Source organism: Canis lupus, chromosome 35, assembly GCF_003254725.2.
Source record: "Canis lupus dingo isolate Sandy chromosome 35, ASM325472v2, whole genome shotgun sequence".
Lineage (NCBI taxonomy): Eukaryota > Metazoa > Chordata > Mammalia > Carnivora > Canidae > Canis > Canis lupus.
Genome location: NC_064277.1, coordinates 12428941 through 12443519, shown reverse-complemented (window position 1 = coordinate 12443519; position 14579 = coordinate 12428941). Strand labels below are relative to the sequence as shown.

General features: G+C 38.0%; 1 protein-coding gene and 1 long non-coding RNA gene across 6 annotated transcripts in view; one reads left to right on the top strand and one right to left on the bottom strand.

Annotated features, from left to right (window-relative positions):
- PHACTR1 (phosphatase and actin regulator 1) overlaps positions 1-14579 on the bottom strand; it is a 558131-nt gene that overhangs the window by 406637 nt on the left and 136915 nt on the right. The gene's annotated exons all lie outside the window — the stretch shown is intronic.
- Positions 1-14579, top strand: part of LOC112658206 (uncharacterized) — a 98355-nt gene that overhangs the window by 65751 nt on the left and 18025 nt on the right. The window contains exon 2 of the long non-coding RNA XR_003135603.3: positions 12266-12580. This is a non-coding gene — a long non-coding RNA (uncharacterized LOC112658206). The remainder of the gene's footprint in view (positions 1-12265; positions 12581-14579) is intronic.

Below are 14579 nucleotides of genomic sequence, written 5' to 3'. Positions count from 1 at the left end.
TGAGACTTATTAGTTGTGTGATCTTGAGTGAGTTATTTATTCTCTGAATCTCAGTTTCCTCCTTTATAAAATTATCATACAAATATTTACAACCTTATGCAGAAGGACTCCATAAAAGAATTCATGTAAAGCACTTAGCACTAGGTGGTTTCAACACTGTGTGAATGGTTGATACTTTAATATCCAGACTTTGATCTCCAAACTTAGCCACACACTTAGAAAGTATCTAAGGAAAGTATTGGTATTATCACTATTTGCCCTGTTGACAGATGAGAAAATAAGGCTTCAGTTGTGATTATCCAATACCCTGGGAAGTTATATATGTACCTGTAAATTCATGAATTACCTCAGCCTTCTAGGGGTATGATCACCATGAATTGACCTCCCCAAGCCTCATGGGCACTGGGGTCTTGACAAAGGGAATTTCTGTAATAAAAAGTATGATATCTAGACTCTTGGGGAATTCATCAATATTACTGTGAGGTCACTTTAAAAGGTCTTCCCAGTCCTTTCCTAAACTCATTGTGTGTTCTGTGTTGACTTCCATAACCTCCATTATTTCAACTCTCATATTGCATATCTCTTCCTCCACTCTACAGTAAATTTATTGAAATCAGATTGTATTTTTTAATCTTGGCCTCCCAAATGCATAAAACAGGAGCTGGCATGGAAGAAACATTCAATACTTGTCTGTTGAATGACTGCAATGACCTGACCAAGATTGCAGTGAATAAGTGGTGAATTCAGAACTTAACCCTAGATCTTGTGACTACACATCCCTTATTTTGTGTCCACAGAGTTTGGCTGAAGCGGGGTGATTGAATCTCATGTCTTAAGAGTGGGAGAATCATAACCAGTCCTAAGAGGCATTAACCCTGGTAAAAGGCTAAAAGATATGGTCTCAGGCTTTGGTGATATTAAAAAAACTCCAAACTATAAACTCATATTGTTAGCTGATTCAGTGTGATTATTTTTATCAGCAGCTGAGTAATATTTCTGCCTAGGAAAATGTTAGTATTTTTTTTTTTTTAATGAGCATGCAACTATGTTAATTTGGTTTTAAGTGCTCTAAGTGTAATTTATAGATCCTTTTTCTTAGGGTAACACTTGACCTAATTTTTATCTAAGCAATGAATTCCCATCTAATTGTGGCCCACAGGCAGGAAACAGCTAATAGGAAAAATAAATACAAGCATTCTGTGAATAAAGTCAGCATTTGATCTAGTTCGTACACAGAACTATTTACTGAGAACAGGAGATTGCTTTCCAGATTCTGTGTTTGGGAATTATACTTTTCTTAGTTGGCTACTTGCATCTGTTTGAAACACAGTACTTCACGAAGAGAGTAATCTTTGATTTCAACAGAGAATGAACAAGAAGAGGCCTCAATTTTCATGGGCTGAGAAAGATTCTGAGATTTCATTAATACCACATGATCCCTTTCCTGGTCCCATTGCTCAGGAGAGCACATTCTCTGTCTTTAGTCCTGAGCAAAGATGAGAACGCTCAGGGTGCTCCTGGCTTGTTTCTCAAGCAAAAAGGGGTTCCAAGAACTGGTTGAGGCAAAGTAGCTAAGGTGGGAGAATTTAGGATCTTGATAATGAGTCCTGATGATGGTTAGACTAAAGATGCAGCAGGAAGTAGGATTCTCTGTAACCACAGGGCTCTTGTATATGTGACTGATCACAAAGGAAGATTTGCTTTTGTTCTTGCAGTAGTCCTTTAGATAATTCAGGAAAGAGAGAATTTTTGGAATTAAACTTAAATAGACTGTGACCTAATGAATTGAAGAGACTAAACAATGATAGGTCCCCTGAGGACCCAAGAAGATAGGGCAGTAGTTGACTTCTGGTAGACTTTTCCACTGGTAGACTCCCTTAAAACCATCATCATCAAAATCATCAAAAATATATATATTGCCTTTGGTCACACTCTTATTCCAGTTTAGCAGCTTTCGATTGTGACTATTAATTTCAAGGTTTACTATGCTTTGGGCTGTACAGCTCTGGAATTAAGAGAAATCAGGAACTGACCGTAAGTCACTCTGCCAGGAAGTGACCAAAATGATAAATTCCTGACTTGTATTCCCATTCATTCACACATCAGATTGTTCTCATGTCGTTTGCAGATTCAGAGCCAAATTTCAAAACATAAGGTATTCAGGAAGTCCCTGGACAAAAGCCATCCATCACACAGTGACACTTCCATAGGTACACGACAAAGCGAATGTTTTATCAGGATTTCCAGGATTTGACAGAAACAAGTTAAATGCTAACAAGGTGCAAATATCCTCTGAGACAAGCAGGTCAACCAAAAATACATCCTATTAGCCTGGCCTACTACCCTACATCTGAGGAAATGAAACAAAAGAGAAACATATACATTTCCATGACAAAACTTTAAGTGGCTTTTGGAGGACCCTCGTGCTTGGCAGCTCTTTGGAGGAATGGGTGATTCTATTTATGGTTCTATTTTAAAGAAATTGATTAGATTAATATGTGTATTATTTTCTCCTTCCCAACATTTCCATTACCTCAGGAAAAAAAATTTCCTATGACATTGAAGGTCTTGAATAACATGACTCTAAGTTACTTTTGCCCCCACTTTATACATACCTCAGAACCCAGTCGCATGGGATCATCAACTCACAGAGTTCCACAGACACACACCATGTGCCTTTGCTCCTGTGCTGTCCCAGTAAGGAAGGTTTGTGCTCCAAAGTTGTCCCTGCTGACACCACAGTCATTCTATAAAGTCTTATTTGAATACTTTCTCCTCCAGGAAGCCTACTCTGTTTCAACCACTCAGAATAAATTGTCCTTTCTTTTCATTCTTTTAGCACATTATTTGAATCTCTACTTACCATATATAAGCATATATATATATATAAGCATATATATAAGTATGTGTGTATGTATATATATAACTGGAGTCATTATTGGTGATATGCCAATTGTGGTTAACGAATCAATCTCATCCCCTCTGCCAAATTTAATCAATGTCTTTTGCCTGCCCGGATGTTGTGTTGAGGATTCTGAAACTATGTCCACCAGTGGAGGGGGAGGGGGAATGTGATCAATTAATGGTGTCTGCAAGGAACAAGGACAGTGGTGACACCCTTGCCAGAGATTTGCCATTTCTGCAACGGACTAAACTTTTCAAGTGTTAGGATTATTTCTTATTTGATTTTTATACATTCTAAAGTGCGTTGTGTTTTTTTTTTTCTTTACATTTAATAGGTGCTTACTATATGTCCTGTGCAATGGGCAGTGCCAGAGACTTAGGTTAAAAGGAAGGATGAATTGTTGATTATTCAAGATGTGATATGATAAAAAAAAAAAAGGTTTCTGACAGAGACCAAGGATTGCCTGCCTAGAGGTTTTAGGACACACATTACAGCCCCTCTGTGTAGAATGTTTTATGTCCAGTGCTGTCAAAGCAACGTGACGCATTCGGTTACCTCTTGGTACTCTTCAGATCCAAGAGTCAATGATTTCTAGAGATTGTTACTATTTTAGCACGGATGGATAAGGAGTTTATATTCCAGAAGTAAGTTCTAGAAATTTTGCATATCATACCCTTAAGTCAGATTCTTCTGATTTCTCTTTGTAAGATTTTAATTATTTTCTATTGTTAGTTGGGTTGTTTTTACAGGGTTGTGTGAAGGGAAGGGAGAAAGGTATGAATCACCCCAGCTGTGGGCCATTGCCTGGCCATAGTTGGGTCATTGATACTTTAAATTGGCTTCATGAGAATTTCTCTTCAGGACCGTGGTCCTTCTTACCACATAATAGAACATACCCATAAGTGTTGTTCTTAAATAGTAGAACCAAAGCTCCTGAAATGCAGGACAAGAGAGGAAAACATTCAGCACAGCACTGCATAATTGTTTACAATTTTTCTTTTTTCTTTTAAGAAAATTTAGGGAGTGCCTGGATGGTTCACATGGTTAAGCATCTGCCTTCTGCTCAGGTCATAATCTCAGGGTCCTGGGATCTAGTCCTGCATCAGGCTCTTTGCTCAGCAGGGAGTCTGCTTCTCCCTCTGCTGTGTTCTCTCTGTCTCCCTGTCTCTTTCTCTCAAATGAATAAATAAAAAAAATCTTTTAAAAAATGAAAGAAAATTTAAGGTCTAAGTTCAAAATTCTTTAGTTATTAATAGGTATGTGGAATCTGTCAGACTATTAAGGTGATTTGGAAAATCAAAATAGAGCTATGTGAAATATATGATACTACTCAGTTCCTGAATCCTATGTTTAACTCATCTTTACCACCATGCCACATTATCTTATTGGATATGTGTGTAATTAATGATAAAATGGTATTTTTATTGCTTTAGACTGTTATTACTTATATCTGTCTTCTTCAGGAAATTTTTAGGGGGTTGACTAATTACAAGATTTGAGTATTCTTGTATTTCCTTGCATTAATGTCTTCTAATGCCATTACAGTCCACCACTATTCCCAATGGTACTTTGTTTCCTTGTGTTACCTTATTAATGTCCTAGATTACTATTTAAATTTGTATCTATGTATCATCTTCCAAGCTTCTTGAGTTGACTATTTAAAATCCAAAGCTTATCTTGTATCCTTTTCATCTCTGGCTCAGCACCCACTTCCCTGGAACATGGTAAGTAGTCTCATTGATCAGTCCATTCAGGAACATGTTTACATGGATCTATTGCCTATGTATGAGTGTGGAATGATCATGTCCCAGTTTGTACAATCTGGGTAAGGAATAATGTTTTAGATGTGTGAACACACAAACTTTCGTAAAATTGGGAAGAATTATACTATATGGGTGTATTAAAACAGGGCATTGGAACACCGTTGTGGGTTTAATGATGTACCCTCTGCAAAAACAAAACAAAACAAAACAAAAAAAAAAAAAAAAGATGTGTTGAAGTCCTAAATTCCAGCACCTCAGAATAGGATTTTTGCAGATTTAAGGAATTTAAAGTAAAGTTATTAGGATCAGTCCTAATCTGATATGACTGGTGTCCTTATAAGAAGTTAAAATTGTGATATAGACAAGCACAGTGGGGAGGTAATGTGAAGACACTGAAGAAAGACCACCACATGATGGGGTGATGTATCTACAGGCCAAGGAATGCCAAGGACTGCTAGCAAATACCACTAGCTGAAAGAGGCAAGGAAGGACCCTCCCATACAGTTGACAGAGAGATCACAGCCCTGCTGACAGCTTCACTTCAAACTGCTAGCCTCCAGAACTGTGAGACAATAAATTTCTATTGTCTTAAGTCACTCACTTCTTGGTGCTTTGTTATGGCAGCTCACAGAAACTAATACAGATGCTGAATAAGGCTCTAGGCTCCTGGGAAATCCAAATGAGATCAAAAGAGATTTTTTTTCTACAAGGAGGACAAGTGATGGAGTAAGTTTCCCTTCTCCAGGCACTGTCATATAGGAGGAATGGCAAATCTATTTCATTCATTATGCAAAGTCGATTTACCAGGGGTGGCTGCCAGGAGCACAGGTTGGGAAGAATTTTGCATCTGTATCTGAACTTGGTGGAAAAAATACAAGCGTCTGTTAGCAGTAGCTGCAGTGAATGCAGAGGAAGAAGCAGGTATCAGGAGAATGCAACAGCAACCGTTATTCTAGTAGCTTCCTGAAGTTGAGAAGGAGGAAGGAAACCAGTGCAGGGTAGGCGTGGAGATAAGAAGGGGTAGTTGAGGTGAAGAAATAAAATTTGACTGAAGCAAAAGGCAAAATGAATCCTTGAGACTCCCAGTTCCAGTCCTGGCAGTCAAATCCTGTGACGTGCTGGGACAAGGGAAGCAGAAGATAAGATCCTCCCTAGATCTCAAAGCCAGTCCAGGAAAAAGAAGCAGGCTCTGATTTTTATAGAATGAAGTCCCTAGGGAAATCTCAGGGACTAAGCAATTGACTCCTTCAATTTGAAGAAATGTACATTTATTAGTTTTTTGGAACCTTAAACCTCTTAACATAACTTTATGGCCAAGAACTATATTTCTGTTTTGTTTTTCAAATACTCATAGGAGTCCTGGGGACAGAAGAGGGAAGACCTTTTCTGCATTATTTTCTGATTATCTGAGAATGGGAAAGCCATTAAATACAGTACAGAATACAACATTTATGAACATGATTGTTGGTGTCCTAGCTGGTGCAATCTGAATGCTCCTAAGCCTCACCAGCTCTGGCAAAGCACTAGCAGTATCAGTAACAGCAAAATCTCAAAACCCACTGGCTCCTGCCCTTTCAACTCACATGGAGTCCTGGCCTTCACCTAAGCATCACTCTGTTATTTTTGAGTCCAAAGACTACCTCTCCCGCATGCTCACAGTCCAGCTGTCAGCTGCAGTGATGGGTGCTGTCGATTACATTCTTTCTCCTCAGATCTGACTCACAATCCATGTCTCCATTGGGTTTTGCCTATGGGCTCTCTCCACAAGGGGTTGCAGACCACCCATCATCTTCTTCATCCCGCTGCTCCCCCAGCTCAGGGAAACTCCCCTTCCGAGTAGGTGCAAGTGTTCTTATAAGTTGGTGCTTGTAGGTCTGGCTGACTGGGGTACCTTCTTGGGCCTGCACCCACAGAAACCTAAGTGCTTTATATAGTGGCTCTGCTGCCAAGTCTTCTAGAATTCCAAAGAGGGGTGAGGTTTTCCTAATAGGATCATTCTCTTACACACTCCCAGGGAGCTTCTGTTATTGCTCATAAGCTGAGAAACTGTAGCATCGAATTCAGTAGTTTCCTTACTGCCATACCGGGTGATTCCTGCTGGGGAGAAGTGGAATCCTCCTCAACCATTGTAGGGTGTTGCATTGTGCAGAATGAACAAAGCGTCATCTGCAGAGTAATTTGAGTTGTAGTAAGGAAGAAAATTACCTGCCTTTGAAATTCTAGATAGAATAATCATTGATAATTGGTGGTGGTCAGATTAAATGTGCTTTGAGAAAGGAAAAAAAAAAAAAGTCTCCATTTCCTTGGCATTTTAGTGGTTCTCATGAATGTCTTGATTTTTCAGCTGTTAATCCAGACTCTTACAGCACTTTCTTTAAAAGAACAAAAAGAAAAAAAAAGAAAAAAGAAAGATTTGCTTCCTTTAAATTGAGGTGGATTTCTCAAGGGAATTTATTTAGTGTTCTCTGATGGCAGAAAGCCATTTGAAAATAAGTTCAGAACCGGCAACCTAGCTATTTTTCTCACGTCTGCTTACGTTCCCATGTCTTGTCTTCAAAGTGATCAGTTACACTGAAATGTTTATCAGGATGTGCAACAGAAGCTATTAAATGTCATTTAAAGTGAGCTAATCCTCAGGCATATTGCAAACCAATTGTCTTGAGAAACCTTTTTATCAAACTCCACTACCACTCTCCTTTCTAAATGAACTGCTATAAAATTTCCAAATAAACGTCTCCACCAGTTGCACTGAATTTTTAATTGAAATGAATTGGTGCCTTGATCCAGCCCAATGGAGCCTGAAGGAGCTTGGGAAAAGGAGATGGTAGGAAGAAAGAAACATGAAACAACCACCCTTATGTATATTAGTGTTTAGGTAAAAATCTTGCATATTTGAAATACATGTATGTATATTTATGTATGTTGGTAAGACTATAAGCAGAAAACAATGGGCATGACTTGGTCTTCCATCAGTAAGTGATTACTTCTGATAGTTAAAGGTCAAGATGTGAACACACAGGCCTAATCTCCATGTGGTTGGTTAATTCGATTCTATTTATAACGTGTTATTGGTCCAGCTTAAAGCTGTGGCTGGATTCACAAAAATTCAGGTGCACTGTTGCAAGGGTAACATTGAATTATTATGGCTCATTTATTATACTATTCCTTGTGTATATAATGTACATATACTAGCATCACTCAATGATCAGCTGTTGTTCCCAGGAAACACTCTCCTAACCATGTCAGGATGAGGAGGTACATCAGAACCTAAATAAAAAATAATATATGGGAAATTGCAAATAGTTTAAAACCCTCCATTAAATGGTATCATTGAGAAATAAATTGTTTTAAAGAGGTAAATTTTGAGGAATGTTGTTTTGCTCCTTTAAACCCTCATTTTGTTTTTTTAAAATCAATTTTGGATGGAAATATCTCCAAATATATTAGGTATTTCCCAGCCTTTGGGAATAGAGTCTCCTGAATATAAAGCAACACTTTTTAAATAGCTTATTACTGGAATACTGTACCACTGAAACATCTTGGCATGTATTTTGTAAATTTTTTCTCTTCTTACTAGATGGCCTTAGAAGGGTGCTCTCATTGGGGTTTTATGGCTGTTTTCATATTTTTACCACTTCTCTCTGGGCTAATAGGTCCTAGCCATTATCAATATTAGTATTAATACTAACATTAATAGCAATAACTATATGTGTATATATTATTGATTCAGAGCTCTCCATTGATCTATACCTGCTAACACACACACACACACACACACACACACACACACACACGGAGCACTGGTATTTTTGTTGTTGTTGTTTGTTTTATTTTTTTTTTAAAGATTTTATTTATCTAAAAGAGAGAGAGTGCAAACATGAGCGGGGGAAGGGGCAGAGGAAGAAGCAGTCTCCCAGCTGAGTGGGGAGCTGGACATGGGTGGACTCAATCCTGGGACCCTAGGATTATGACCTGAGCCTAAGACGAACACTTAACCGACTGAGCCACCCAGGTGCCCCAAGTGATAACATTTTAAATTTCCATAGTTACAATATTTCTGTGGGGTTAATATTGTTAAATTAATTAAATAAGGAGGCCTTTAGACAAAGGTGGCTTTAATGTCTTAGTAGCCTAGTAAGCAAAATCAAACCTAAGCATGAAAAGCCTCAAGGTTAAAAAATTGAAACCTAAGAACAACCAACCAAAAATTGCCAACTGAGCTTTCTCAAATAATGCAACCCCTTACGTTTCTGCCAATCAAATAATTTCCTTACCCTGCCTCTGCTTCTTTGTAAAAGTTTTGTCCCTTGTTCCCTGTCACAGAGTGAGGACAGGTTTGTGTTGTCCAATTTGAATTGATTTTTGCTCAAGCAAGTTCTTAACATTTTTAATATGCCTCAGTTTATCTTTTAACAACACCATTTCAAAGGTTAACAAGCAAATGTATAACTGTAAAAAGCCTAAAAAAGCATCCAAAGCTCTTGCCCCATCTACACATAAGAAATCTGATTTTGATGAGTAAGCAACATCAGTGAGTGCCTTGTGCTCTGGACCTTAAACTCAGGGTCTACCCAAAGCTTTGTTCTAAAAGGGCACCCTGCCCATAGGGCACACTCACCTAGCAGTAGGGATCCTTAAATATGAAAGGAAATGGGACTTGTGAAAGCAGAGTCCTTAGAAACATTGCTATGTTGAGGGAAATTTGCAGTGTAATCCCAAAAGGAATATTTGACAGGTGGCATCAGAGTATTCCATTTCCATTGCATTTAAGATCTTAACATTTAAGAGGCACCCGGGTGGCTCAGTCAATTGGGTGTCAGACTCTTGATTTTAGGTCAGGTCATGGTGTCACTGTCATGAGGTGGAGCCCCATGTCCACTCTGTGCTGGGTGTGGAGACTGCTTAAGAGTCTCTCTCTCTCTCTCTCTCTCTCTCTCATGTTCTGCCCCTTCCCACATAATCACCTCTTCATGAGAGGTCTTTTTCTCTTAAAAAAAAAGAAAAAAAGAGCATAACATTTAAGATCTCTCTCTTCGATGTGAACATTTATCAATCCATTCCCTAGGCAGACATTTATTAAGCTCTTCCTATGTGCCAGGCAGTCCACCAGGTACATGCCCTGAACAACAGTCAAATACCAACATGATGGCTAAAGTCATCCTTCCAAAGGGAAGTCTTTATTCCATAGTGTTGAAATCTGTTTTATTTTTTTTAGAAATGGTTTCAAAATATTTCCTTTCCACAGTTCTTACTTTTGCTATCTGCAAACAAATTACATTTCAACTATTTACCTCATGGGCTTGATTTTGGAACATGAAGAGGAAGAGAGACATCTATGTTTAGCAAGTGCATGGGGTCTGCTCACAGCAAATTGTTTACTCTATCAGATGAAATTTTAAAGGCAATACGAGAGCTCTTTTAAATAAATCAACATTACTTTTGCAGAATCTAAGAGAATGCTGTCATTTGATGAGACAAATGCCCTTTTAAAAGGGATAAGATAACCTGCATCACAGGAACGCATGTGAACAATCCCGTAGCAGAGCCCACAGAAGGAATTTAATAAGCACAGAGATCGGGTGCTCCAACCTGTGGGGAGCATGCTAAATAGAAGCATTAACCTCAGGAGTTATCTTCCTTTCAGGCATATTTTTTTTATAAATAGTACACAACAGCCATATATATGATAATAATCTCAGCACATGAGAGTGTCTCTGTGCCCAGCAGAAATAGTAATCCTGGAGGTGAAATGCCTGCTGTGCCATGGATGACAATACTGCCATCTGATGCAGAAGGAATGCTCAGCATTAAGGGGATTCTTCACTGTGACATGTTTGTACTCCATTCCTTCCTCCCTGCAGAAGAATGAGCAAGTGCCTGGCAGCACAGACTAAAATACACAGGAGAGAATCGGGAAGGATTCACAAAACACCTGGTAGCATATGTGATGGGTAACACCTAAGTATCATGGGATCTGGTGAAGAAGAAAAGAGTCCAAAATAACTTACGGCGCTTCCTCACTTTCCCTATAGATCATGCAAAGATTTATAAGCACATCATGCACATAATCACACTGTAAATTTTTTAAAAAGTTTTGAAACATATAGACTCTAACACCCAGATGCAGTTGTGCATAACTATGCACACAAACATATACAAACACCACGCATACACCTGTTGTAGTTTTTTAAATTTGTGTCTTCAGAATCTTATTCTGGGGAGATTGCAACCAAGTGACCCTTTGTGCAACCAGGTGATTTGTGGCTGCCTGTTGCTGTTCAAGCTTTCACTGTACTTATTTGTTTCTACCATTAGAAGGCTGACATGGGAGAGAAGTTTCTCTTCTAGACCTGCAGATCCTTTAGCTGAGGTCCTGAACTCTCCTCCAAGACGTCTCTTCACCAATTTCGCCAGTGGTACCTTCTGCTGCTGTTTTCCCTACTTCTCTAATGCTTATTTCTTTCCTTAAATATTTCTCGAATCATTGCAGGCTCTACAAGACAGATATCCCCTCAAGTCCATTCAGTCTACAATACAGTGTTTCGTGTATGTTAATGACATTCTACTATTTCCTGAAGTTGATTACCGATATAGAAACTCCTAAGAAAAAGGACTTGGTCTGTACGCTTTACCTGAGTGGCCCAAATGCTTAGAACAACGTCTGTACCATCATCAAGAGCACCAAGACCTGTGCGCTTACCTACATGATTGCAGCTCCTCTTGGCTGGATGGTTGATTCTTAGTTGAAATTTAAACTTCATTTAATGTAAGAGGAATCTAAGAGTCAGAGACATTGACCACTTTGTACAAGGACACATAGCTGGTATGGACAGAACTGAAGTTCAGACTCATATCTATTTGACCTTAAAACCTATTTTGTTTCTACTACAATGTATTTATTCAAAGAAAAAAAAGGCATTTATGGCCATATAAAAGGTTTACATAAATGCAAATATTAAATTGACCTGTTCTGGGAGACCTGAGTGGCTCAGTGGTTGAGCATCTGCCTTTGGCTCCGGTCCCAATCCTGGGGTCCTAGGATGGAGTCGCACATCTGGCTCCCCGCAGAAAGCCTACTTCTCCCTCTGCCTGTGTCTCTGCCTTTCTCTCTGTGTCTCTCATGAATAAATAAATACAATCTTAAAAAAAAAATGACCTCTTCTGAATGAAAGGCAAAGGGAACTTTGCTCATAGATTGCCAAGATGTCATAACCAATATGAGGCCTGTTACCTATATTATCTCCTCTGCTCAATATCAGGTCTTTCTAACCATGCTTTGAATATCTGCAAAGCATAGTTGCTCATATAGGACTGTAATCCTTGACCTTCCACTCATTGGCAGTGGGAATCAGTTGTCAATTTATTATGCATAGTTTAACACATCATGTATAAGGAAACAATGATTTCCAAGCAACTGGTTTACCCCTCAGCTTCAAAAGAAATAGATATTTCTAAGTTAGTGTGTGTGTGTGTGTGTGTGTGTGTGTGTGTGTGTGTGTAACTGCTAGCTCCCAGTCTCCTTGCTCTGCTTTCCCCAACCTTTTAGCATCATCACCAATGCTAAGGCTCCTTGTTTGTATTTCTTCTTTTCTTCCAGACTCCCATACAATTGTCCTTGAAACGGAAACAATGAAAAGGAGATCAGTCAAAGACGAGAGGTGTAAGGTTTCTGCTGTCCATGCTCCCAGAGCTAAAGTTCTTAGAAGACCTACGGAAGTGACATTTATTTTAATTTCTTCAAAAATCGACTCAAATTGATTACTGCTCTTAGCTAGTCAGGAGAAATTTTGCATATTCTTCTCACTCTAGGGGATTTAAACAAGAGAGACGGATGCCACTGGTTCCAACTTCAAGATACTTGGATCATCAAAACATCACCTCAAGGTCTTTCTACATAACAGATGACAAAAAAGTAACTTTTTTTTTAAAGAAAATGTTTATTTCAGATAGCAAATGAAGGGGAGATAAGTCAAATTGTAAGCCAGAAGATATATATATATATATAATTATGTGTTAGATGTACATTGGGCCTTATGGTACATTAAAATTCTTTAAATAATCAATCATTACAGTGTATTCATGTTAGTTTTTTGCAAAACTTAGAAAAATATCTTTACTGTTAAATGCATTTATTAAAATGTGTTTTATTATTTATTTTTTAAAGGTTTTTAAATTTATTTATTCATGAGAGACAGAGAGAGAGAGGCAGAGACATAGGCAGAAGGAAAAGCAGGTTCCCTGCAGGAAGCCTGATGTGGGACTTGATCCCAAGACCCCGGGATCATGCCCTGAGCTGAAGGCAGATGCTCAACTGCTGAGCCACACAGACGTCCTTGTGTTTTATTATTTAAAATAATCTTTACAACTTGAAATTATATACTTTCCTTTAAATGGATCATCAGTAATTTATGACATTGGGCCATTATTAAGGTCACACAGCCTTCTACTTGTAACCTTGTTATTACAAGAAAATATGATATACTTTTATAATGTATTTTTCTTAGTAATGTGGGCAAAAGTTCAAGATTTTCTTTTTTTTTTTTTTTTTTAAGTTCAAGATTTTCTATGTAGTGTATAATACTGAGGGAAGACATGAAATTATGCTTTAAATAATTAAGTTAACTATACCTGAATAATGCAAATTAACCATCTGGTTGCTTTTAGAAATTTTCCAATTAGATTTTTAAGGGTAGAACATTAGATAAGCAGCAGTTTTCATAGTCAAATATAGTTTTTCCTCATTCTGATTTTGCATACATATTTTTATTTATTTTTTTATATAGGTCTCTTATTAAGTAGCAGAAATACAGTGTTGGGTGGTTATCATAGAATAAAAGTCCTTATTTCCAATGGCATAAAAATAACCTCTCATGATTGCTTTGTATAAAGCCATAACACTGAAGTAGATTGTCAAGGTAATAATAAGTGGTTCTAAAGAGTACTTTTTTATTTTTAAAATAAAGGTGTAGAAGCCCTCAGGCAACTAAAACAAGTTGCTTAATTAAGTGATAATACCAGTAGAAGAGAAGATTGTCAGCTCCTAACTATTCCCACAAGAGATACACCAAATAAAGCAGGATACTTATCAAAATGAATTTTAGTGTAAAATTAAAATGTTTACAGCACTCCTTCCCTGCCAACTCTATGTGATTCTTTAAACAAAGTACTTATTTTTAAAACTATCAGCTCTAGTCTCTCTCTTTTTAAAGATTTTTATTTTTTAATTTGTGAGAGAGAGACAAAGAAAGCATGAGCAGCGGTGAGGGGCAGAAGGAGAGGGAGAAGACTGCCGCTGAACAGGGACCCCAAGGTGGGGCTTGATCCCAGGACCTTGGATTCATGACTTGAGCTGAAGGCAGATGCTTAACTGACTGAGCACCTAGGCACCCCTCTAGTCTCCCAGTTTGAGAGTTGAATGTTACAGTAAACACTGAAATATCAAACTACTCTGTTTGACGGACATTTCTACCCAAGCATGATAGAAATTTTATTTTAATCGTCATCAGCATCTTAAAAATTATTCTTATTTTCATAGTGATATAACAAAACAGAAAAATCTTGATATCTGATGCTCAATTTATATATATTGTGCTTTTCTCCTTTCAAATGGAAGTGTACAAAGCAGGGAAACTCTGAAGACCCAACTGCATCTTAACAAGATCCTTCCAGAACTTAGCAAGTCCAAGATTGTGGCCTCTTCTACCACCTTAGTACAAATACTTCGGTTTTAGTAGGATGATGTTACTATACAGCGAGCAAGAAAAAGAAGCAAGTATCACATTAGTCTAATGGAAAGAACATGGCCTTGGAGTCAGAGCCCGATTTGACAACATATTTGATGTCTGACCTTGACTGTGTCACTTAATTTCTCCAAATCTCAGCTTCCTTATCTCATAACTTAAAGGATTGTG